The following is a 27,976-nucleotide window of genomic DNA, read 5'->3' on the forward strand; positions in this document are numbered from 1 at the left end:
ACCCAAAGGAAAGCCCAATGCATGAGCCCATGAGTTAATCTGAATTAGAATATTTTCCATACTACTCACACTGTGTCCCACTCAGGTACAGCTGTTGGCTGATTTCTGGAGTGTCTGTCCAAAGAGATGTCATAAAAATAGCTGCACTAAGTGGCTCAAAAGTACATCTAGCACAGGAGCCTGCTTACCATGGTAACCACAAACTGATTGTCGCCACAGACTCTGAGAACAGTAACACAAAAGATGTGTAAGACTTCTCTCTAATACTTTCCCAGCTCCAACTGTTTTTGACATAATAAAATGAATGTAGTCATTTGCCACCTTTTAGATCATAATTAGACACTCTTGTGACTTTAGATCTCTTAAGAAAATAAAACATAATTTTTTAAAAATATATCTTACAGAGCTAAGCCATTAAAGCAACTAGAAAATAAAATCCCAAGGGCTAAATGGGCACCTCTTCAGCATATGGATTCTGATATGTACATTTCCATCCTGCATTGCAAAATGATTGACAAATAGAAGCAAGCAGTAATTATTCCTCTCAATACAGGAGTCACTTGAGGTACATTAATATTTACTGAACCATTTAATATATTACCTACAAAAGGTAAATTATGAGAAAGAAAAATTACTAGAATGTCTCCACTATAATCAAGAAGAATATTATTTGGTGACAGTGTTTATTATTATCAAACCCACCTTCACTGAATAATTAATGTGCTAGTGGTAAATTATTTATATTGGTATTGGTCACATTTATTATTAACCATGACAACAGTAATATTATTAGGGTTAATCACAGCTGTTTACATGCCTTTACATGGTACTTTATAAACACATGCTTAAATACCTTGAACCAGTTTTTTTCCTTTCATAAATCAAACAATATTCAACTTAATCAGTCCAATATCTACAAGAACTCACAATCAGATGAAGCAAGACAAAAAGTAGGTACAGAATGATAATTTAGATAACAGATGATCTGAGAAATTACTGGGAAATTAGGGAGAACTCCAGAAAGAATTTTGAGATTTAATTTACCATGCCAGCTAGCCAGAAGCTAATTACTGCCACTGTCAGTGTAAACACTTAGCAAATGGTGGGTACTCTTAGTTCATTAATCCTTCCATGTATTCACTATAAGCTGAACACACACACAAGTTGTTGACATGCAGAAACTTGAAATTGCTGATTAGCTGTCCTGTATCTTGCATGCATGTCTGACCTTTCAGATGCTTCAGATGACCCTTCATGTTGTTAATGACTCTGTGACCATACCCAATGGGTAATTGATCCAGTAAGTTAACATGTGGCTAAGATATCACCTACCAATTTCTCCACTGTGGACAGGTTCTTAAAACATCTATATAACCAAGGAACAAACTTAGCACTTTTTGAAATAAAAAATTTGGTTTTCTCAGTTTGGCACAAGTTTTAGAATATACTTTGTATGCAATTTTATATTTCTACTCTATAGGATCACATAGGCATAAAGCATGTTGTATTAGAAGGGATTCTAAAGGCCATCCCACTCCTGCTGAAAGAAAGGCAAATTAAGCAGGAGGCTCAGGGCCATATTCAGTGAGGTTTTGGGTATCTCCATAGATGGAGAATCCATAACTCTTCTGTGCAACCTTCTCCACTGTTTGACCATTTCCATACAAAGAAATTTTCCTTCTTTCTAATAAGATTTGTAAGTGTTCCAATTTGTGTCCAGTGCCCCTGGTGTACATCTCCGAAAAGAGTCTGCCCCCATATTCTCTGTTCCCCCCTATGAGAAAGTTCCGTCAAGGTCTCGTTACTCGTTACTCTTAAGGTCTCCCAATGGCCTGTTCTTCCCAAGACTGAACAGATCCAACTCTCACAGTCCCTCCTTGTACTCCAGGTGCTGAAGTCCCCTCATTGGCTTGGTGACCTCAGTATGTCAGTGTCTTTCTTGTACTGGTAAGCTCAAAATTGGAAAGAAATGTAGTTTCAAGGGTGTTGAATAGATGGCAATAATCACTTGCATTGACTTGCTGCCTACACTCTTGTTGCCCAGTATGAGGTTAGGTTAGCCCTCTTTGCTGCAAAGGCACAGCACTGGTTTATCTCGAACTTCCTATCCACTAGGACACTCAGGTAATTTTTTACAAAATAAGTCTATTCCCCAGCTTCTCAGGTGCAGGACTGCACTTGCCTGGGTTGACCTTCATGAAATTCCAGTTGATTCATTACTCCAACCTTTAGAGATCCCTCTGAACTGCAGCCCTGCCCACAACTTTATAAACTGCTTTGCTTGGTTTGGTACCACACATAAGCCTATTGAGCATTTCTCTGCTTCTAGAAATGGTACCCCTGGTAGATATTTGTTCTGCAGGCTCCTAAAGTCACTGAATGGAGGAGATGCCACAGTTCACCAGGCAATTTCCTCAGTGTTTTGATATCCTTTGTCTGATTAATTATTCTTTGTTAATTTTTGCCCACTCATCTCTCCAGAACTGCACTCTGTTTTTGAGGCCTCTTCTCCAGCATTAAAATGATGTGGATTCTAATCTTCTCCTCCAGTACACCATAGATACTACCCAGACTTCTACCTTCACAACCGTAATAAACACTCTCCATATTCTACCATCCAACCATTAGTAAAATTTGGAACAGAAATAAGTCTGGAAAAAATTAATTTCAAAACAATCTCAATATAGCTTTCCATTTTATTTAGATCTATTACAAATTACACTCCCATTTAATTTTTCTAATCTATTTTGCCTGTATCCAGCATGGATGACCAGAGTATGCTTCCTTAGGAGAATGTAATCATAAACAGTGTCCAAAAATTTCTTAAATTCAAGATAGAAGCTATCCATTCAGTTTTCTTTATTTTCAAAACCCATTATGTTAATCTGAAATAATATTATTTTGATTTGGAAAAATCAATTTTTGACAGATTTTTCATTATCTTTGTTATCTTCCAGATGTCTTGAAATAACTGATGATTTGTTACAGAATTTTCAACAGAACAAGTTTAACTGATATGCCTGTCATTCTTAGCTTCCTCTTTTTTTGAACACTGACAATCACATTTACCCCATTTCCTTCCTTTCACCATGACTTCTCGGATATTAGTATTAGTCTTACTGAAAGTGCTTCAGCAATTATTTATTTTGGGATAGGGTGCATTCTTAAATGGGTTCCTTATTCAGGGCTCTACAGCTAATTATGCTCTAATATTATATCTACAATATTCTCTAGATGGGGAACTCTAAGGTTTATACCTTTTTCTTTATGTCAGATCAATACCACAACTTTGTCTCAAATTTTATTAATGAAAGTTAGAACCAGACCATCATGGTAAGTCAAAAAAATTCTATTGAAGACAGTGAAATTATACCAACTGATTAATTGGACTTCTAGACTTCATTTTAATTTTGCAAGCTGAATTTTGTCATACATAAATAGACATTTTAATGTAAAGCAACCAAAAATTATTTTATTACAGCAGCTTCATTACCTCTTTCAAAAAATGAGTAATGCATGAAAAACATAGATGATTTACATTTACTAAAAAATGAAAGTACATCATATAACAAAAATAAAGTGTTCGATTTTTAGCCTCCTACACAATGTTTAGATAAATTGGTTCTCAACAGTTAGCAAATGTCTGAAAGAAAATAGAAAACAAGTAATCACCCAAACTCGCCACAGAACAGGGTAAGTATTTCTAGGTAGTATTTTCATAGTGCTTTGAACTTAAAACTAAACCATCATGGGTAGAGTTCATAAGCAGAAAGAAGTCTTTCTAAAGTACAGTTTTAATGCCATTTTAAAAAACAGTGTGGTTTAAGCATGTTTAATGGAATATTTCAGCTTAATTTTCTTTTAGCACTACAGTTAGAAATGAAACATCAGAACTGATAAATGAGATCATTAGTTCACTCTACACTGCCATCATTGCCAGACTTTCATATCTGTATAAATAAAACTCAAAAAAACCAACAATGTTAGCTCTCTCCAAAACCAAGTCTCAAATGGAAAAAAAAAATCTCTTAGAGGAAAAAAAAAACGTATTACCTCACCTTACACTTCTCTGTGTGAGTCATTTGTTTTTCTCAAAAGATTCTAGCTTCAGGTGCACTTTTTTGCAAATTCTTGAACTGGAAGTGGCATCTTTATAGCACAATAACAGTAGATTTCCAGTCTGGCTATAGAAATATGGACCAGAAAGCATGAGTTTGAATTGGTAGATCTTCATGGCGCAGATGAAGGCATGGTTTTATCTACAGGTAAATCATGGATATTGATGACTGTGTACTATGTACGCAGAAAGATGACCTAGACTGTGGGCTTTGGAAGCAAACTGTTAAGTATTCAAACTTCATGTAAGGAGATAACTTGATTTCAAGAAGCATCACTGAGAGACATGGAAAATACTGCAGCCCATCTAGACCAACATCCCTGAAATGAACAGGGACATCTTCAACTGGATCAGGTTGCTCAAAGCCCCTGACCTTAAATATCTTCAGGGGTGGGATATTTATGACCTCTCTGGGTAACCTGTTCAAATGTCTCACCACCCTCATCATAAAAAATGGATTCCTTATGTCTAGTCCAAATTGACACTCTTTTAGTTTAAAACCATTACCACTTGTCGTATTGCTACAGAGCCTGATAAAAAGTCTGTCCCCATCTTTCTTACAAGCCCCCTTTTAGGTACTGGAAGGCCACAAAAAGGTCTTCCTGGAGCCTTCTCTTCCCCAGGTTGAACAACCCCAACTCTCTCAGCCATTTCTCATAGGAGAGGTGTTCCATCTCTCTGGTCATTTTTGTGGCCCTCCTTTGGATTCACTCCAACAGGTCCATGTCCTTCCTGTGCTAAGGACTCCAGAGCTGGACATAATACTCCAGGTGGGGTGTCACCGGAGCAGAGTAGAGGGGCAGAATCACCTCCCTCAGTCTGCTGGCCACATTCCTTTCCATGCATCCCAGGATACAGCTGGCTTTCTGGGCTGCAAACATACACTGCCAGCTCATGCCCAGCTTTGCATCCACTAGTATTAGGGCTGCTCAGCAGGGCTGCTCTCAATCCATTCATCCCTCAACCTGTATTGATACCAGGGTTTGACTGACCCACGTGCAAGACTTTGTGCTTGGCCTTGTTGAATTTCATGAGGTTCCCATGGGCCCGTTTCTCAAACTTTTCCAGGTCTCAGTCAGGTGCCAGGTTCTATATGCAATAGAATATATCTAAAAATGCAAATTCAAGCTTAGAAAGTTTAGAAGCCAAATACTTATTTCAGAAGGTACTCTGAACTCCATAAGCTGTAAGCTTTTATATATTTCTAAGGTCATCCAGCCCTGACACTGTAAAGATCAATAGATCTTGACTGAGTTATAAATTCACAAAGGTTGTGCACTTATGAGCCATGTAGTTCTTCTATAAGAAGTTATCATGAGCTATTGCAACTCCTGGAAGAGCAGTATAGTGGAAATAACAATAAATGTTCTTCCAGCACAAATTTTTTCCCTTCTCATTGATGTGTGTTTATTGTAAAAACTTCTGAAGGTCTCCAGCTGGGAACTAATACTGTTCCCCTTATGCCCCGTCAGTTCCCTAGATTATACCTCACTATTCAAGTTTTTAACTCTCACACAGCAGTTTTGCCTAAACTATGACATTGTCACAGCTGAAGATCCAGTGAGTCATAGAAAAGCATATAAATTCCTTTGTCAAGGAATTTAAATTCCTAGAGTGATATATATGTTACAAAATGGTGCAAAAGTATTGTGTAGTCCTTACACTGCCCCAGCTTCCAAATGCTCAATTGGTTATAATCATCTACAAACACCTTTTGGCCTATCATGAGTGAGCCATTATTTACTAAGCCAACAAGAGATAAATACAAACACCTATGTACTCAGTTCCAAGCTTGAGCACAAGCAAAAATGTAGAAGGCACAGGCATTCATCCACTTACATCACTATAAGCAATGAAATATCATCGTTAGTTATTTCTATGGTGCCTAAGCTTACATTAAGGACAGTGAAAGGAGAGCTCTCAAAGCTCAGCCTAAAGAAATGTTCATCTGCCCAGATGAAAAGCTGCTTCAGCTCCACTAACTGTATAAATTAGATCCCCCTTAACTGTAGGATATGTAGCTCACATATAGATATCTGTTCTGCAGAGACCTTATAGTCAGGAGTCTGAACCTGGAACTCAACTTGGCTTTTTGCCCTCTCTAGCTAATTTTTTCGAACAGATTTGTTAGCACTCTCCTACATAAAAATGCTATCATATGGAAGCTAGTTGAAATTTAAGCAATTCAATTCACCTTACATAATTTTAAATTTATGCTATTTAGATTTAAGTAGATGAGATGTTTACTGTAGGCCTTCTTGGTACTCTTACAGCACCATTCACTTGATCTGTTTTAGAGAGACACTTAAGGATGAGAATAATTATGCCCTGGAAGAACTTATTTTTTTCTTTACATGAACTGTAAAAGACTAGGATACTTAGCTCAAATCTGGGCACCTATAGATTGCTAATCACAAATATGAAATGGCAGAGCCACATTGTAAACATTTGCTCCGTTCCCAGAGAAACAATGAAGGTTTGAGAGCATGGGCACACAGTGGACCTGTGTCTTCATTTTTACACTCAAGAGGTAATTGTAGTGCCACTGTCTGATTCATAGCAGAAAATAGATAATCTGCAGCTCTCTGAGGATTTAACCTAGGAGAAAAAGTGGGATCAAGTCTGGATTTCCCTACTCTGCCTAAGCATAGACCAAGCAGAGTAGTACTGTGAGATGTCAAATAAGACATGGTTAGACATGTTTTGTGTCCTTGATGAGAGCTTTCACTCACAGACCTTTAGTTCAGCAGTTAAGCAATTTGAAGCTAAACCCCTTCATTTTAAAGTATTTTAAAGTAGTGAAAGGCAATACTCTCCCAGATAAGAAAAAAAGATAGAAAGAAAGTCCCTCAGGAGAGCTGTCACCTTGTTTGTTGTCAGCTCTGAGCATCTGAGCACTGCATCTGCTAATCCCTCGAGGGGGAGGGCGTGGAAGTTCACCAACTGAAAACATCATTTCTTACAAGTCTCACAACTACTTTATTTTAGACAATCATAGAAAAAGGTGTCTCCTTGAAAGCTACAATGTAGAGAGAAATGCAAGTGTCAGGCAGGCACAGTTCTACCAGGGAGAGACCACAAAAATATCTGGAAAGCTGATCAGGTACTTGCCTAGAAGTGGGAAAGCTGTTGCACCTTACTTTCTGTTGTGCCTGGACTGCAGTGGGCACAGCTGATAACAGACATCAAAGACAAACTTCACAGCATCCTGACTCTGTTCTTGGGCCAAGTCCCAAATGTGGATCACAGCAAAGCCTGGAGGCAATTCTGGCAATAAGATGAGAATTACCCCAACAGACTGCCACCAGCTGAGTATTGCCAGCATATACAACATGCCTGCTACATTTTCTTCTTCATCTTTGACGTGCACCTTATGCTGAATACTGCAGCAAGGAACAGGTTTATTTAGCAGTGTCTGGGTTGCAGCCAGAGCTTTTGTAGGAAAGTAAAACGGAGAAAGCTTGACAAACAAACAATACCATGCACCACGCATGGTGGACAGTCATGGCACCGAATGCACATTAAATATTTTTTACTCAAAAGGTGCAACAAGATATACATATTCTTACTATACTCGTGATCAAATTGTACTTTGCCATGCACCTTATTACATTTGCGATGTCTTCGTCTTTTATGTCTTACTACAGCATGAGGCACATCCAACATATTGTTTTAAAACACTTGATGCATTGCGAGAAATAGGAAATTTTGGGCCAGGGATATGTGTCTGGGAAAAGAATGTGAAAATCTGTGAATAAGTGTTATTTTTCAACCCACATCTTACGCCTCCCCTTCAGCTGTTCGGTTGCTTGTTGTTTAACAAAGCAGCAACACTTCTGGGACCTGAAACAGTGTCAATGAGTATAGATTAGTGAAAAAGAAATTATAATGAAAGAGAAAAATAACTGCCCTTGATATGCTACTCTAGGATCTCAAATAAAAATTTACTCCATGCATATTTTATCCTCTTTCGATGCACCTGGTTTGACCTCTTGCTTTTCAAACAAAAACAGGAAAGTAGATCTGAAAGATTCCTAGGCCACTGTCTTACGAATATGTAGTCTTCTCAGCAAATACCATCATATTTACTAAGCCACAAGCTTGTGTATTGCTCTGGGTTGATCCAGTCTTTAAGCACGACTTGACTATGTACTCCATTCTAGAAAAAGGGAAAAAATAACTGCTTTTGCAAGAATGGTAAAGTAATAACAAGTGATTGAGACAACTTTCTTTTAAATACATTTAAATTTACATTTGCAATATTTTTACATAGGTATATTCACATATATTAGTAGCAGAACATTTCTTAGGTGTGATATGTTAGATTAATAATGGATTTCCCAAATTTTGGGGGAGAAATTAATCTCCTTTCTATTATACCTGAACAAAAGATTCAGACATATATGATCCCTTGTATATTTCCATTTTAATCTGTATTTATTCATGTCTTTGAACTCAGGCATGAGTGTCAGAGAAGTATGGCCCAAAGTAACCATACCTCTGAAGCCAAAGAAATGCAATATTGCTCATTAATATGAGCGGGCTGTATGCTCATTTTTAGATTATTAAAGTAGAATAGACAAAGTGGAACACCACTTTCTTTTGTCAGTATAAATCACTGTAACTTATATAAGGCTTTCCCTGAGAATAATTATACTTTAAAAAAATTCTTGTCATAGCTTTCTGGAAAATCTAGTTCAAACGCTTGGAGCCCTTTTTCTCTGTAGTGTTTATCACCTTGGTTGGTAAAGAACAGCATTTCTCAAGAGTACCCTGTAGGTACTGTTTTGCCCACTGACACTTTAAGGGGGATTAAAAGGATACCGCAATAAGTAGATGAAATTCCATCTTGATAAGTGCAAAATTATGTCCATTGGGGGAAACTAATCTTAAATTGTCAGCAGAGTGATGAGTTCTGAACTAGTTAATTACTGATGAGGAAAAAAAAATTTCACTATAACAGATAATCTAAGAAAATTATCAGTAGCTGCCAGAGAGGAAAGCAAAATGCTAAAAGTTATTAGGAAAGGAATAGATAACACAATAGATGACAATACTATTTCACCATTCAATTCTGTGATGTACCTGCATCTTGCAAGTCATGTGTAATCCTAGTTCCCCCATCTCAAAAAGGAATACAGCAAACCTAGAAGATTCATGAAGAAAGTTAGAAAACTTTGTCTAAGAGAGCTGTGGTGGATTGTCCCAGTCAGAAGCTGACCAGGTCACTCACTCACCACCCCCACAGAAGACAAGGGAGAAAATCAGAGCAGCAGAAGCTGAAAAAACATGGACCAAGATAAAGACAGTTTGATAAGTGAAGCAAAGTTGCAAACACAAGCAAAGCAAAATAAGTAATTTATCAACAGACGCATGTTCAGCCACCTACAGGAAAGCAGAATCTCTGCATGCTCCATGATTACTTGAGAAGACAAACGCCATAGCCATGAACTCATTCTTTCCGCAAACTTTCATTGCTGAGCATGATCCAATATGGAATGGAATATCCCTTTGATAGGTTGGGGTCATCTGTCCCTTCCCAGCTTCTGTGGACCCCCAGCCTCCTCACTGTTGTGGTGGGGCAGAAAATGTCTTGCCTCTGTGTAAGCACTGCTTAGCAATAGCTAAAACATCCTTGTGTTATTAACACTGTTTAGATCACAAATTCAAAACACAGACCGTATGTGTTGCCATGGAGAAAATTATCACTAGCCCAGCCTGATCCAGTAAAAAAGGAAAAGTTCAGATGACCAAAAGTAACACATGACCAAATAAACTAGACCATCAAATTTAATGATCAAGAAGGTGATTCAAAATAGGTAAAAGAGAAATGTTTTCATACAGTATGTATTTAATTTATTCAATTAGTTGCCACAAGTTGCTGTGGGTTCCAGACTTGAAATCTATTCACAGAAGAATTAAAAAAAAAAAAAAAAAAAAAAAGTTTCCCTATACTTGCAGATCTGTGCAAACAAGGGGAATATACCTAGGAATAACTCCCACATAATCTCTATATATTGTCACAAATGTATCATCTTTTGACTAACTTGGACACAAGATTCTTCTCTCTTTTGCATACTAAAGACTGTAATTTCCTTTAAAAATGTGAAGGGATAATAATTTTTAAAAAGCAGTGAGACATCCATTGCAATGACCTTTAAAACAGCTGAGGGTGTTTTCTTTCTTACTTATTTAGCCCATTAGTCTGCAAACTGATCCAGAGACAAGAGAAAATACATTTATGCCATTCCCCTTCCATCCTATTCTTCTTCCTCTCCCTCCCTTTCCCTGTGAAATATAAGTTTGCTATCATTTTTATTTTCACATAGTTACATAGCTACCTGGAGCTAATAAGAATTATGCACTTGCAGAGCCCAGATGAGAAAAGGCACATGAGTTCCCTTTATAGAAGAATATAACATTGATGCAGGAGAAGGCAAACAACATTGAAAAGTTCAAAGTGAATGAACTGAAAAACATCTTAAATTTCTTTCTGATCTGGTGATTTCAAGTTACATACAATGGGGAAAACATAAATAGTAAAGGTCTTAGTCCCATAGAAGTCAATGCTAATTAATTCATGGAAGTCCTATGACCTATAACAACCGAAACATCAAACAGTGACTTCTGACCTTAAAATATTTGAGGTTCATGACCTTTTTTTATTTTTATAAATTAAATTGAAGTGATTCTTTTGTCTTACACTCTGTTTCACCATAGATCTAATTACAGCTACAGTCCCTAAATACAGTTAATACATTCCTTATTGACTAAGTTTTTAGCAGCCTGAAGTCTATCTATACTGACCTTGTTACTGATGGCACAGATTGAACCCCGGTTACTAGGACAAGTTTTGCCACTGGCTCACATCAAGGTTCTTTGTATAATTCAATCCCCCGCAACAAACTGTTCTTTCTTTCATACCCAGATTTCTACTGCTCAATTTGCTCCTTGGAATCCATAGCTGAATTAATGTGTACACTGTGAAGATCATTAAAAGATCTGTTTCTGAAGTAAAACAAGAAGCATATGTATATGCACCTGGTGTAATCCCATTCCTATCCGGGTTAAGGTCTTCATAATTTTAATAAAAAACTATACCATCTGACTGCAAGCGATTATTTGAGAGATCTTAATAATACATTCAGTCATTTTTTTAAGCATAATTTTGAGAAATAATGACCAAAAAAACACTGCATCTATGTAATTTTCTAAACCAACATATAACTGTGGTTACCAATGCTGTTCCAGTAAACGACTACTCACATCCCATAAATAAACATTGTAAAGCATGTCTTTTCTATTAGACTCAACATACACATAAAAAAAAATAATCACTTGATTCAATTGTCTCCCATCTCCAGATCAGGCATACAATATATTATTTGCTCTCAGGAGACCCACCTGAAGTACCGCGTTCAGCTCTGGGGTCCTCAGCATAGGAAGGATGATTTGTTGGAGTAAGTCCATAGGAGGGCCACAGAGATGATCAGAGGGCTGGAACACCTCCCCTCTGAAGACAGGCTGGAGCTGGGGTTGTTCTGAAGAGAAGGCCACAGGGAGACCTTATTGCTGCCTTCCAGTACATAAAAGGGATATGAATACATAAGAGGCTTACAAGATAACTGGAAAGGGAATTTTGACAACGGAATGTAGTGACAGGGCAAGGGGGAACAGCTTTAAACTGATTTTTACTGTGAAGGTGGTGAGGAACTGGTACAAGTTGCCCAGAGAACTCATGGATGCCTCAACTTTGGAATTGTCCAAGGACAGGTTGGATGGGCCTTTGAGCAACTTAGGCTACCAGAAGGCTTCCCTGTCCTTGGCAGGGGTGTTGGAACTAGATTATCTTTAAGGTCACTTCTAACCCAAACCATTCTATGATTCTCTGGTAGTCTAGAAAAAACCCCACCAGTCATAACTATTACCTTACCCTCAGTGCAGGAAAGATCCTCTTCTTTTGTTTCTGCCAAGACAGTGTTTTCCCAAAACTTTATATATCTTTTAAAATAAGTTGATACCAAGAGTTTGGAGGAGAACACAGTCTTAATGCAAATGATTTATTGTTGGTTTTATATTTTTAGCTCTTTGTATATTTAAATCCTTTTCACCTGTATTTAATTCTTACCTAGGACAATGCAAAGTAAATCTTACAAAACTTATTCGCTCTTCCTGATAATTTCCAGTTAATATTAATGCTTTGGCATATAGAGACAGAAATAAAGGCCAAAAGGGACCTCTTAGGTCATTTAAACTGAATGTCTGCATATGAATGGTGCTTATATTTCAGCTGGTACTTTTCATAACTGAACAAAAAGTTTACATATGACTACAGCATATCTTTTTGAAAAGTCTTGATCTAAAGCAACAGAAATGTAAAACATCAAGTTCTTCCTTTGCTAAAATATACATCTGCTCCTTGTTTCCTCAGCTTACTATTAATAAATCATATTTTACTTATTCTGATTTTTTTTGGCTTCACCTCCAATAGCTGGTTCTTGCTGTGTTTTTTTCACTTATTTGTAAAGTCTTTTATACCAGGCTTCTTTCCTTCCCTGAGTATGCATTATAATCACATCAGTTCCTCACCCTCCATTTTAAAAAGCCAAATAAGCCATTTTTCTCAAGTGTTCCACTGAGTTGTATTATTTCTGTCTCTCCAACTACTTGACACTTCCTTTTAAGCTCACCAGAATTATGCTGGACCTTTTTGAATATATGTGCACTAAAGTGATCTCACAGTTCTAATTAAGGTCTCAGCAGGTACACCCATACATTAAATTACAGGAGAAAGGGTCAAGGAATGCGTTTGAACACCAATCATCCTCTCTGGTGTCTCATTTCTTCCCTGTCTTGCCTTCTACTGCTCCAACTATTTCTCTTCAGGAGAAACCTGCTGTAGAGAAGGTCCTAAGCATCACGAATGTGAACTAATGAGTCCACCTTAACTCCAGAGCACATGCATAAAAACTGACCCTCTTTTGTTTATCTGCCTCAGACAAAAGCATAAAACCACAAACACAAATAAAAATTCCTATTTCATACCATTCCAAATTTATTATCTTTTCTCTCCACATCTTCATCATGAAGATCAAATTGAGATTTTTATTTATTATGATTACTAGAAGACCTTTTAAAAGGTTGTATTAGAAACCTTTTCAATGTGAAGTCCACAGGTTTTAGCTAATTTATGCATTTGTCATTTTGAAAGGGCTACATTTATATGTGGCGGTACCGAGGTACATATTGATGGAGAGGCCACAGATAAGAATCCAGAACTGTCAAATTTCTGTGCTTTAAGCACTATTTTCTACTCTGGAAATTTATTAGGCAAATTTTATAAGTGGTACTTTTTTATTTCCTTTCATTTTATCTAAAGCTAAACATTTCAATCAAATATGTCCATCTATTAGAACACAAAAGAGCAAGACCTAATTTCTACGCCATCATGTGTGGCTGCCGTTAATAACTGTTTCCCCTCTTTAATGTCTTATTGATTTTTTCACCAGTTATTTTATCCCACTGTCCCATGTGATATTGAAAAAATGAAACTGTCCCATGAAACTGTCCCATGCAGATATTAACATGAAAATAGAGCTCATGATTTTCCTCTCTCCCCTGCATCCAACAATCCTAATCACCAGATTATTGCTATGTTCTTCAACATAAGTCCTCACCTTTTGCACAGCTTCAGTGTAATGGGTGGAAAGCTTCTGTAGCCTCCCATTTGAAAGGTAGAAACAGTTAATTTGATGCCCCCAGGTACTACAGACAATTGAACCAGTGTCCCATTCTCCTGATAGGTGTTATCAGCACATATATTTGTTAGAGCATCAGAATGCCACTGTTCCTACCACCTAATAGGTGGAGTTTTAAAAGAAAATTTTGAAAATTTTTTAAAAGAAAATTACAATCGTTTACCTTCAGTGGACAAAATTATCTTCTTGCATTCTTATTGAGATATCTAGCAGGTGGCATTTGAGGATTGTCCCTGTGCTTGGTGTTTAGGGCCTCTCTCAGGAAACCTTTCCCATTAACCACCTGACTTCAGGTTACAACCTGTTCAAGATGCTGGCTGTGTGGATTTCTTTCCAAAGTGCCTCAGAGAGTGTGCACAGGAAGCCATGTCGTTAAGGGATGTGGAACTTTGTAGGACCGTGTCCGCAACACCCAGACATTCCATAGGTCAGCTTGAAGACCCACAGCCTGTCCTGGATCTTGCACAGTGAGCCTTTGCAGATATGTACATTTAAATCTATGTTTGTACTAGGAAAATTTCAGACCTGATGGTATTCTGTATCATCCTGACAAGTCAGTGCCTCCACTAACATTTTCTCTTCCAGCCTTTTCAAACAAAATTAGTTAATTCAGCAAAAGTTCAGTTTTGACAGTACACCTGTTTGTATAATGGAAGTTTCTGCTGTCAACCAAAGATCACATTCTTGATGATGATCACTATGCTGGCAGATGCCTTTATAACAGACACAGAATAAATTGCATACACTGTGAAGTGCTATGTCAAGCATAAATAGTCTGGGCCTAAATGTCTGTATTGCAATTGAAAGAGTACTTGGGCTTGAAAAGCATTTAAATATTTTCAAAAATATTTCCTGGTGTCTCATGACAGAGTGCTTTGGTTTAACCCCAACCAAAAACCAAGTACCACACAACTGCTGGCCTAGTCCTCCCACATCAGAATGGAAGCGAGAACGAGAAAAGTTAAAGTAAGAAAACTCACGGGTTTAGATAAAGACAGGTCAATAGGTAAAGCAAAGCTAGATACACAAGGAAAACAAGGAATTCATGCACCACTTCCCATGGGCAGGCAGGTGTTCAGTCATCTCCAGGAAAGTAGGGCTCTATCATGTGTAGCAGTGACTTGGTTAGACAAACACTATCACTCTGAACATCCTCCACTTCCTCCTTCTTCCCCCAGCTTTATGTGCCAAGCATGATGTCATATGTTATGGAAAATCCTTTTTTCTCGGTTGGAGTCAGCTGTCCTGGCTGTGTCCCCTCCCAGCTCCTTGTGCACTCCCACTCTTCTTGCTGGTGGGGTGGAGTGAGGAAGCAGAAAAGCCCTTGACTCTGTTTCAGCACTGCTCAGCAGTAATGAAAACATCCCTGTGTTATCAACACTTTTTTAATCACAAATCCAAAACATAGACTCATATTAGCTACTGTGAAGACAATTAACTCTATGCCACCCAAAATCTTTTTACATCTCTTTACATAAACAATGAAAAACTTCTAATATTATATTTTCATTTTAAAGACTTGTAAGAATATTTCAACTGATTTTTCTTGATTGATTTTCAGCCTTAGCTCAACAGATACTCCTACCTGTGTAAAAAGTCAGGGTTTCATTTGCCTACTGCCCCACAGCACTTAATGCTGAGTCTGCTGGTGATTTACTATTGTGTGAAATATGAGTAAAAAGGTAGTCACAACACTTGCCATTTTTACCTGCCTTAACTACCATAAATAATAATGTCAAAAGGTGAGTAATAAAGAAACCCAAACATCATGCCCTTCCTTTCTGAATGACAGAAGAAACATGCTGTGTCTTGAATTCTATTCTAAATTTGGGAAGTCTTCTTTTCATTCTAATCCCTCTGAAATTCCCTGGAGTTTTCATGAGTCTCACAGATTTTTTTTAATTTCGTGTAACACAGAAATTATTCACTGCTTTTCCCTCAAGGATGTTCTTCTAACAGCAGTTTTTATTACTACTTGATCCTAGATATTAAATCGACCCAGCATGTGTTACACATAGAGGAACAGACATTTAAGACAACACTTGCTTTACTGATTCTACAACAGCAAAGAAGAAAGAACGTGACTTATCTCGCAGACCCAAAAGACAATATAGACACAAGATCACATCCAGCCAACACATTCTCTTTACTACTGGAAAAAGTTACAGGCAACCATCTGGGAGACATTAAAGGATAAACACTTTATTAGTGTATAGTGCTGTGTATACATTCCATGGCCTTACCGCTTTATGATGTTATCAAACAAAATGTCACAAGCGGAGCAGAGACAAGCTGTTTTGGTACTTGGCCAAAAGAGCTCCAAGGAGCCCATAGCTACTGTGGGAAGTGTGTTAGCAATTCATGGCATGGCATTTTGATTTGAGCAAGCATCTGAATGTAATAAAAGGGGTGGCTACTTGCAAATTACCATCAGTATATGAAGCAGAAATTGATTTCTGAGAACTCACTCAAAGCAAGAGGCTTATCTCAGCACCAGCTTTGCTAATTATTTTCTGCCTATGCAAATTTTCACAACTTTTCAAGGAGGCATCAGATCACATCAGTTTTGATCAAAATGTTCATATGCAGTAGTATCAAATTAATAAAAGTTATGCAAAAAACCTAGTGGTAACGCTTTTTTGTGCTCTGAATTTGTGAAATATTATACTGATGCACTGTGGAATCCCTTTCCAAATGTAGTAAAATACAGAATCTGAGTGGCAGGTTAACTTCAGCAAAAATGTTGATCCCATGAAGAAAAAAATAAGCTAATAAGTAGTCTATTCTGATTTAGTATTGTAATATTTTTGACTAAAATAAATTTTTTAATATTTAAATTTTCTTCACTCAAAACAATTCTGCTTGATCATGTAGAAATTTTGGGGGAGGGAGCTTGGCTTCACTGAAAAATGTCAACAGTTCTTTTTTTTTTTCCACCAAATTATATATTTAAGGCTACTGATATGATGATTCCAGTCTTTTCACAGTTACCCAAGTACCAAAACATTCAGTCAATATATGCAAGATCAAGGTTCAAGATCTTTCCTTACTTTTTGATGTCTGGGTCCACTGTTCAGACAAATGCTTTTATTCTTCCTTTTTGGAACATTCTACAAAGAGTTGTGTTCAATTTCTCCCATGTAGAACAGGAAATTGTGTCAATAGTAATTGCATATAGCCAGGAGCAGGAAAATTAATGTAGTGCTCATCCTTATAGGGGAATGTATAGTCTAAGAGCCACTTATTGAGAAATCTCACTTAACATCTTGCCATAGAAGCAAAGAGAGGAACCTCCATTTATCCCATCTTTAAGCAGGAATGGCATGCAGTTCATCCTACTAGACTTTACTGTGTATGATGAAAATGCAAGATACAGTTCATCTACAATTCATCATTTAAACACATACATCAATATATGACCTAGGAACTCAAGTTCCCATTTAAGTCAAAACAAATCATAGCCAATATAGAAAATTAACTTATAGTGTGGTTCAGACTAATGTTTTTGTTACAAAACTAAAAATCAATTACTTATGAATCACTGTTCTTGACAGTCATTTATCTTCCAAGATATTTGCACTAATTCACTCAGAAGACTGTTTCAGTTTCAAGATCTTCAACTTTGAATCTATTTGCAAAGGTAATTTGAATAAAATTCTTGCAATTCTTTAATGCTTCATTGCTAATTACTGTAGATTCACTTCTCACAATTGACTCAAAAGAATGAAGATGAAACCTTGTACTGAGGGTTTTTTAACTTTCACTTTCTTCTGAAGATTGTAAGCAGAGACTAATTTGATACAGAGCTTTATATGGCTAGTGGAAGTAAATGACAGCTTGCTAAGGCATATTATGATGGATTTGGGCTGCATTTGAATCCGTGGTTTTCTTCTTAGTTTATTCACTGACAAATTAGCAAAAAAGATGAAAATAGAATAAGGAGATGAAAGACTGACATAACGTCATGTTATCTGCCAGCTACTTGAAGGATAAATCAGAGCTTTCTCATTCAATGGGATTTCATTATTAAATGAAATAAACAGTCTGTTTAAAAGCAATATGACAGAACAAACCTCAGCCAAGATGAGCGACATTTTGATCTTACTGAGCACATTTCTCCTCATATTACTTGTGGTTCTGTTAAAGACAGTAATAGTGGAGTCTGATGACATCTTTTAATGCCAGTGTTATTGAAAAGAATCCTTTAACACACTTTGATTATATGGTAGCTGAGTAGTCTATTGGTAATAGGTTTAATGGTGCCTTTTGACAGTCTTATGTAACCATCTCATTTGATCAGGATATATTCACAAGCCAAAGCAACTTATAGAAAGACCTTTCCTCCTTGTTCTAGCTTGTTTACTTTCATTTAATCACCGTTTCCTTCTCAAATTGCATTTTTCTGTCTTTAGGATGCCTGTCATTTTTGCTAATACTCAGTAAACATCTTGGCTCTTTTATTCAGTTTCTTCTTACAGATACTGCTTTTGACATCATGTCAATGAGTACATTCAAAGTTCTGTTTCCTGTGTCTTTTAATAACTTACTTTCATTCTAATATGAAAATCCTTATTACTAGTATTCCATAGAACTTAGTTCTCTTCGTGTGCTGTTTTCTATCTTTATTATCCCACCATAAGTTGTTATTGCAAGGTTTAACCTTGTGTATTATGGGATGACAGACTAACTTATTGTTGGTTTTATGATTTGTTGACAAATCCTATTTCCACTTCATCATAGATGAATGCAAATAGCTTGGCCTTAATGCTTTGAAAACAAAATTATTATAGGTTAGTAATCCAATTGCCCTTAAAAAATATTATTTATTTAACTTTTCTTTTTTAAAGGGACTGACCAAAAAAAAAAAAAAAAAAAAACCCCCAAAAAAAAAAAAAAAAAAAAAAAAAAAAAAAACAAAAAAAAAAAACAAAAACAAAAACAAAAAAAACCCCACATATCAGAGCATTTCAAGTTCAAATGCTTATCTAAATCTGAAAGATTCATTTCCTCTTGTTTCTTAGTCAGGATGAAGTGCACATGTGCATGGTTTCATTTGCTTCTTTGCCACAGCTTATCTCAGAAGTTTGATTTTTTGCTACACTTGCTTGGCCAATTCTTTTATCTCATATATTCATTAGTAAGTGCTTTCTAATTTGTCTTCCTAATTCTATTATTAAAAGACAGAAGTTTTTTCAAAATGCAACCACATGAGTTGGCTGGGAAATTTCAATACCAGGGTAAAAAAAGCCCGTGTTAAAAAACCATCTAATTATCCATGTTTAAAACTTCTGAAATTAGAGACTCAAGTTACAACTCAATTAGTTACAAGTTTTCAATTACGGCACAGTTAGAGAACATGTCTGTGGCCTCAGTGAGAATAGTACATGAAGAATGTTCAGAGGATTTGAGCCCTGCTTCATGTTCATTGTGAACAGAGAAGGGCTGGTGATTGATGTGATGGTTAGAGGCAGACTTGTGCAAAACAACTGCAAAATTGATAGAGTTTTCAGTTCTCAGGGAAGTAAGGAGGGAGGTTAGCAGAACTGCTATCTTGAACTTTTGGAGGGCAGACTTTGTCCTGTTTTGGAGCCTGGTTCTTTGGGAGACAGACCTGAGCAAAGGGGTTCAGGAAGTCTGGATGTTTTTCAAGAAGAAATTCTTAAAGACACAGGAGCAGGCTGCCCCCATGTGCTGAAAGACAAGCCAATAGGGGAGGCTGACCTGGCTGAACAGAGCTTTGGCTGGAAACTCAGGAAAAAAATTGAGTGTATTACCTTTGGAAGGTAAAGCAGGCAACTCAGGAGGACTACAAGAATATTGTGAGGTTATGCAGGGAGAAAATTAGAAGGGCTAAAGCCTGACTAGAGCTCAGTTCAGCTGCTGACAATAAAAATCGTTTCTCTAAAGGCATTACAACAAATGGAGGGTTAGGGAGAATCTCCATTCTTTATTGCATACAGAGGGAAACAGCGACAAAGAGTAAGGAAAAGGCCAAGGTACTTAATGCCTACTTTGACTCAATCTTTAATGGCAAGAGCAGTTGCTCTTGGGGTATCCAACACCCTGAGCTTGAAGACAAGGATGGGGAGAAGAATGAAGCCTGCATAATCCAAGGGGTAATGTTCAATGATCTTCTATACTACTTAGACACACAGAAGTCTGTAGGGCTGGATGGCACTGAGGGAGCTGGTGAAAGTGCTAACCAAGACACTTTCCATTATTTATCAGCAGTCCTGGCTAACTGGAGAGATCTCAGTTGACTGGAAGTTAGCAAACATGATGCCATCTACAAGATGGGCCAGAAGAAGGATCCAGGGTACTGGATCCAGGCCTGCCAGTCTGATCTAGGCACCAGGGAAAGTTGTGGAATTTGTCTACCTAGACTTTAGTAAAGCCTTTGACACAATTTCCCACATCACTCTCCTGGAGAAACTGGCTGTTCATGGCCTGCATGGACACACACTTTGCTGGATAAAAAAAAAAAAAGAAAAAAAAAGAAAAAAAGGATGGATGGCTGAGTCCAAAGATTGGTAGTGAAGGGACTTAAATCTGATTGCTGGCCAATCGCAAGTGGAACCCCAGGGATCAGTGATGGGGTCAGTTCTGTTTAAAATCTTTATTGGTGATCTGCAACAGGAGGGATGTGGACAGGCTGGATTGATCTAACCAAGGCCAGTTGTATAAGGTTCAACAAGACCTGGGTACTGGGTCCTGCACTTTGGCCACAACAATCCCATGCAACAATCCCATTACAGGCTGGGCACAGAGTGGCTGGAGAGCTGCCTGGCAGAAAAGGACCTGGTGGTGCTGGTCAACAGCTGGCTAAACACGAGCCAGCAGTGTGTCCTGGTAGTCAAGAAGGCCAATGGCATCCTGGCTTGTGTTAGAAATGTGTAACCAGCAGGACCAGGGAAGTGGTTGTCTTCCTGTGCTCGGCACTAGTGAGGCCACACCTCAAATCCTATGTCTACTTCTGGGCCCTAACTACAAGGAAGACATTAAGGTCACAGGAGTGAGTCCAGAGAAATGTGGCAAAGGTAGTGAAGGTTCTAGAGAATAAGCCACATGAAGAGTGGCTGAGGGAGCTGCATTTGTTTAGCCTGGAGAAAAGAAGACTCAGATGAGACCTTCTCACTCTCTAAAACGACCTGAAAGAAGGTTGTAACAACGTGAGGGTCAATCTCTTCTCCCAAGTAACAAGCAATAGGAGGCGAGGAAATGGCCTCAAGTTGCACCAGAGGAGGTTTAGATTTGTTATTGGGAAAAAATTCTTAACTGAAAGGGTTGTCAAGCATTGGAGCAGGCTGCCCAGGGAAGCCATTATCCACAGAGGTATTGAAAAGCTGTGTAAATGTGGCACTTAGGGACATGGTTTAGTGGAAGTCTTAGGTTAACACCTGGACATGATGATCTTAAAGTTCCTTTTCCAATGTTCCTTTCTAAATGTCTCTATCATGATATGATTTGGGATGCAATTTGCTTCCTATTACTGCTCTATTACTGTTTTTGAATCAAGACCCCTACACTTGGATGGAAGTCTCAGAGATGATCTTGAATGCCCACAGCCTGCCACCTCCCATGGACACAGAATCCCCACAACTGTGAGAAACAGAAAGGCTATTTCCCAATAGTGGTGACAGGAACCTAGGAGCTAAGGCATTTCTTCAGTGCAAGAACTCATGAGGCAAAGATACATGCCCTAGCGTCACCCACTTAGTGCCTTTCCTAGCAAGACCAACATAACTTATTGTTAACTCATATCATGCTCTTGCAATGTACCTCATCCATGGAGTTTTTTTAGGAAAATCAGGACAGTTATGATGCCTTGTGGCCACTAAAAAGCCACTTAAATGAGGCTAGTCTATCCCACTGATGTTTAAGTTATTTGTGGCAGAACATAAAGTAAATTGAGAACAGTAAACTGAGAACTGCCTAGGCACTGAAAAAATATCCCCATAAAAGAAAGGCTACATCAAAAAAGTCCTTTTATCCATGTCTTTCTGAGGACATCACCCTATGGCAACAACATTTGACCTCAAGCAACACAGGAACATCGCTAATTTCCCTCAAAATGTATGTGTATTGATGTAGCTGTTAGAGCTGAGGACAATCTTCAGGAAGCTACAGAAAAAGACCATACACCATTCAGTGTTTCAAATACATCTGCGCCATATGTCTTTCATAACTAGTTACCCTCTAGAACTGATATAATGTAATTTTGTATTTAGAGAATTCAGTATTTTCTTGCATATAAGTGAAATTTGAGTCATGAGTTTCATTTGACAATTTACAGAGAGCTGTCCAGTCAAATCCAGTTTATTGTTTATCAAATATACCAGTGATGTTAATAGTGGCCTAGGAAATGTGTTGCAAAGAAGGAGGAAGTAAAAAATGCACTTATTTGTGGAGGAATTACATCTTAGATTTGCATTTGTCACCATTAACTAACTTATTATAAAATAGTTGTCTGTTTTTTTAATCATTTAGAAAGCATGAAAATAACCACACTCTGACAGGGCTTATCCTCTTCCTTTGGATGCAGAGGATCAAAGAGTAATGATGCTCTCATCTAGATGTTAGGTAATCAAAAGTGGATTGGATGAGCACAGCTTTAGTAAAATTTCTCTAGATTAGAAAAAAAATAATCAAAACCAGTGTCATTGCTTTTTAGCATTTTTTTTACTTTTCTGTAAAAAACACTGTCTTTGCTCTTTAATTTTACAAATGCTACACTACAGAAGAGTTCATTATCTGCTGACTATTCTCTTCAACTGTTTGCAGGAAGATTTATCTTACCTAACCTTTGCTGTCTAAACAGTATAATCTGGTATAAGTGATCGTTTAAGCAAGAGAAAAGACACAGGTATATTCAGATTGCGATTCATCCCTGTGATAAGCAGAACAGACACTTTACTCTGCCCATGTGCTAGAGAAAAAGCTTTTATAAATTAATTCATGTTTTACAAATGGCTTTAAACCTCAGTGATCACATCATCGCTGTATCTTTGCCCCCTATGTCTACAAAGCATAAGTATTCACCAGGTATATTTATTTTCCATTCCTACAAAAGAGCTATTTCTGGGGGGGAAAGCAAACAGATAACAAACCCTCTAAAACCCCAATATTCCATTACTGTATGTAAAGAGAATATTTTCTTGCTGATAAGCTTCTTAAAATGTTCATATAATTAATTCATTTAAAATTAAAAATATCTGAAAAAATAAGCCATCCATAAGAAAATTTGCTGATGGTTGCTGTCTGATTTTAAAAGGATTGGTTTAAGTTTTGTGTTGGAGAGAGAGCTAAGCATTTTTTCTGCAGAATATAATTGAATAGGAATCATACATACAAGTGCATCTGCCTACTCCAAAGTCTCTTTAATACAAGGGAGACAGACTTGCTTAAGACTCACTTTTATAATTTTTCAAAAGTGTGCTTTTAAATGATGAACTCTTTCAGTGTCACTTATTTAAGGCCAAATTTGTAAACATGTCTGTCTGTATCTTTATACAAACATACACCTAAGTGTATCTTAATAGTTTACATCAGACAGTGCCAGTTTCCACCTGGAAGTTCATTTCATGCAAGTGAGAGGTTTCGGCAAGCAATAGAAGCTTCTGTAGCTTTCCGTACATAACACTGATTTTGTAGAAGTGACCCTTGCAATTCCTCTGACTTTTAAAGGATTCTTTCTCAGTATGTCACAGAATGACAGCCTTTCACCAGAGCCTGTCATCCCTCTAGAGCTCTCTGTACTATGATAAATCACATCATTTTTTGGTAGTATGATGTAACCTTGGATTCTTGCTTTTATGTTAGGACAACTGATTAAAACTATTGATAGACATAGGGTTAACACCAGAGGTAAAAAGACATACCAAATAAAAGCAGGACTAACAGCTCCACATGTCATCTGCTATAAATCACTTTCTACCTATTTCTGTCACATCCTTTTTGACTTCAAAAAGGAAAAAAAAAAGCTTCACTTTTTTTCCACTTGGGGATTTTTTTTCCCCAAACTCATCACATTCATGAAAAGGTAAGTTAAGACTTCCAGTTACAGAAGACACGTAGTACTGTAGCTGAAAAATTTGCTGCAATGACAGATTAATGTCAAGAAACTTGGCATGCACCAAAAAATTCCCACAGTTGTTGAACTTTCTATTTTTTTTCCATTCACACCATAGGGACATATATCTCTCATTTTTGATCCTGAAACTTAGAGCATTTAAAACAACCAGGGAAAATGCCTTTATCCTTCTGCCTCTGAACTTCATTATTTAAGATAATGGAACTATTTCTTCCATAGAGGTTACTATCTGTTGTTCAGTTCTTGCTAATTGTGCCTGCTGTAGTATCTCCCATGGGATTTTAAAGAAAACGTTTGACAACCTTATCTAAGTACACTAGTTTGCAGCCCAAAATGCCTGGAGAATGGTGAACTACTGAGTTGTTTACATCAATTATTCTCATCATTACATCATCAAAATATCTAAATCCTAAAGCCAGCATCCTGCTTAACTCAGACTCACCCCAGGCAGTTGCAGCTAAAGTGAAGGTTTCCACAGAAATACAATGAAGAATTGGAACAGAAAGGAAAGGTTTACTCATTCCCCTGTAATTATATGCCATGTTATGTGGTACTCAAGTATTCAGTGATAACTTTTAAAACATAGAATAATGTTGAAGAGTAGTTCAAAATTTCAACTAGTTATAAGCTGTTAACATAGTTTCTAGAGGGTAAACTTTGGTAGTAAAGTGAAATTCATAATAGTTTTAAAACAAGCAATTCTGTGAAAACTAAAATAAGTGAATACTGGTTATTATGTATACAATGGGATCAAATATTTCAGGACTGAAATAAAAATAATATATATTTTAAGACAAAGCAATGAGTCAACCAGCAGATTCACACAACGAACATGCATGCCTACCCTAAAACTGAAGCAGGAGCTTTGTTTCTTGGGAAGTTTAGTAATGAAGGGAAAAAAAAACAAACACAAAAAAACCCACAAAAACTAAAGTAGCACTTTCCACTGAAAATATTGTAAGTTCTTCATACAAGACACTGTTGGTGATCAAATTGGTGGTACACAATGCAAGGAGGAGAAAGGTAGAGAAATGTGAATTGATTTTGGTTATGACTTACAAGTGAAAAGATATGTGAAGATTCATTGGAGAAAGGGGAAAACAAGCATTTCTAAAACAGAAATAACTAGAAAATGGTTACCTATGAAGTTAATCAACACAGACAATGCTTATTTATTCCAGCAAGTTTGCATTTGCTTCTGCTGTATGTGTACTGTTTTGGCAAACTGCTTTCATTCTTTTTTTTTCCTAGGAATTTTGATTATATTTTGTGTCTGCAGTTTTGAAAATATAAGTTGAAAACTCATGGGGATACATAAACACTAGTCAGAGATTTGCAAGAAAAATATTTTGTAATGCAGCATATTTTTTTTATCTCTTTCTGGTGAATTGCAACTTAGCCAACAAAATACTAATATCGAACCTTATTGTGCATGCTGTGAGCTACTTACTTGCAATAACTGAACTTTTGACCTACTGGTTAGAAACTATCAGTCATTTTAATTTTGAATGACAGGTGACACTCAAGAAACTATTATTGCCCACTAGATTAGATGAACCCCATACTACTATAACTTTTCATTTTTTACAATGTAAATATATCTTAAAAGTGTAACTTTTCTGCCAGACACTTACTGATAGAACAGTTTTTCAGGTTTTCTAGTGCCCAAGTCGTTGCACAAAAAGCCAGGAACAGCAACTACACTGGCAACCCAGTAAACAGTATTTTGTACTTCACAAAAAATAAGTTGAAAAAAAATACCAACAAAATATTTAAATAAATAGATTTTATTGGAGGGAGAAAAGGGAAAGCATGATGATGTTACATTTGGGAAAATGTGCATATTCTCTGAAAAGCAAAATACCTTTCAGAATACAGGGCGAATACTCCCAAATGAACCCTTCTCCTTTAGCTGTAACTGCTCTAGTAATGAGCCGTTGCTGAACTTCAGATTCTCATGAGTCCAAATGACAGTGTGTTAATGACATTAAAAATTACAGACTCCGGTTCATGCTATTGGGTTAAGAGGGCCTGCTCAGGACAGCTCAATTCAATCATGTGTTGTATTGCCTGTTCTGTTCTTCCCCGCTGACCAGGCTGAGTAATATCGACTGTCGAATATCAGCTATGTGTGTGATTAGCAAGGAAATCCCTCACCGTCTAGGCTTGCTGCTGGCTGCTGATATAAGCTGCTTTCTGTGCTACTCCTTCTCATGGCCAGTTTACCCACCAGCTGTGTGTTGTCCCATCCCAATGAACCAAACTACATGTCCACCTTCACAGTGTTTTATTTCTTAAGAGTAGGACAGCAGTAAGAGTGAGGCCACAAGCAGCCCCTCTGGAGCAAATCTTTCCTTTCAGGAAAAGAATCACCAAGCTTCCTTTGCCTAAAATTTCTAACATGGACTGCAAAGCTCTGTCATGAACTTAAGATATCTGTTTCTATCACTGTACATGGGCAGCAGTTGGCTTGCTTCTGTTTCTCCAGTATAATTATAAATCTCATATTTTCTCCAACTTTTAAGCTAACTGGCTTTAACAGAAATGCCTCCAGATGTTTCAAGGCCCATAAATCAACCTGTTTCAGTGTTCCCATTGTACCGTTCTGGTTTGTCTTCCTAGCAGAACTTGAAAACCCTTACAGGCTTCCATCTCACTGGAGACCAGGGAAAGATCAACATTTCTCCTCAGGTTTCAAGCTGCAAGGTTTACCCAGGGTTATTCTTGCACTCTCTGGGGAAAGGTGGGGGGGACCAAAACAAAACAAAAAATACCACTCAACCAACCAAACAAAAACAAAAAAAAAACAAAAAACCCAACAACAACAAAAAAAACCAAACAAAAACCCAAAACAAAAACCAAACCAAAACAAAAAACCAAACAAAACCCACAAAAAACCAAAACTAAACAAAAAACCACAAACATATAATAGTTTTAAAACTAATACTTTCTATGGAGTAAAATTAACAGGTATCAGATGATCAGTTGGTTGGAGATATGCAAACACTGTCCTGATTCGCAACTCAGAATGCATATCACCATGGAAAAAGTACATGGAAGTACAGTTTTAGTGAAAGTTAAGTCATGTGCTGTGAGAAAAAGTCTTGTTAGTTAGCTATTCCTTTCTCACTGGCATCTGAATAGAACAGACAAGCAAATTTAAAGGTGAGACAACTTAGTTTTACAAATACAAACTGAAGGCTACATAAAGTATTATAAAACCAAAAAATATAAAACCACAAAGTATTAAATCAATTTCTTGCATGGAAGACAACTTACCTCACAAGGTGAGTGACTAACTCGCTGGGTGAGTAACCCAGTGACTGAAGCAATGAAGCAATACACTGCTGCTGAATGGTGACAAGAGCAGGAGGATGAACTTCATCTTGAGGTGTCATACTGCTCGGATGGCAAGGCAGAAGACATTCTTCTCATCTTGCACTGTATCTAGACACTCCAGGAACATAGTTCATGTTGTTTTGGCTTATGTGCATTTTTCCATTAGTTTATGTTCATTATGTGTACAAAAAGATTGTGCACCAAGTCTCTATTTTTTCTCATCTCCTCCGTATGTGAACAGCTCTGGAAAAAGTAGATTTTGCTCTTTGAAGCTTCATGAGCAAAGGATATCATTGACTAGTCCTGCTGCAAAAGAATTTGTACTGAGGGGATAAAAGCAATAGCAGGGGAAAAGAGCGGACTCATGGCATGAAGTGTGTATTTAGGCCATAGCAACAGAAGCTAAGGGAGTACCCTGAAGCATCCCCTCTGATTCCCAGAACTGACATTTTTGTCTGTTTCAGTTAGAATTACTATCAATAGGGTGACACCTATAAACTGAAGAGTTGCTTTTGTCCTTTGTGGTAAAACAGGAGAAGGATACATGCCCTGCTGCTGTGCTTTGAGGATGCCTGCTGCACAGTGAGACCATGTCCTCTGAATCCTCTTGTGAACTCTCACTTTTTAACACAGACAATGTCTCTAAATGTCATCTGCCCTGAAAGGTACTCC

This window comes from Myiozetetes cayanensis, unplaced genomic scaffold (genome assembly GCF_022539395.1).
Source record: "Myiozetetes cayanensis isolate MyiCay16 unplaced genomic scaffold, myiCay2020 scf5-8, whole genome shotgun sequence".
In the NCBI taxonomy this organism is placed as follows: domain Eukaryota; kingdom Metazoa; phylum Chordata; class Aves; order Passeriformes; family Tyrannidae; genus Myiozetetes; species Myiozetetes cayanensis.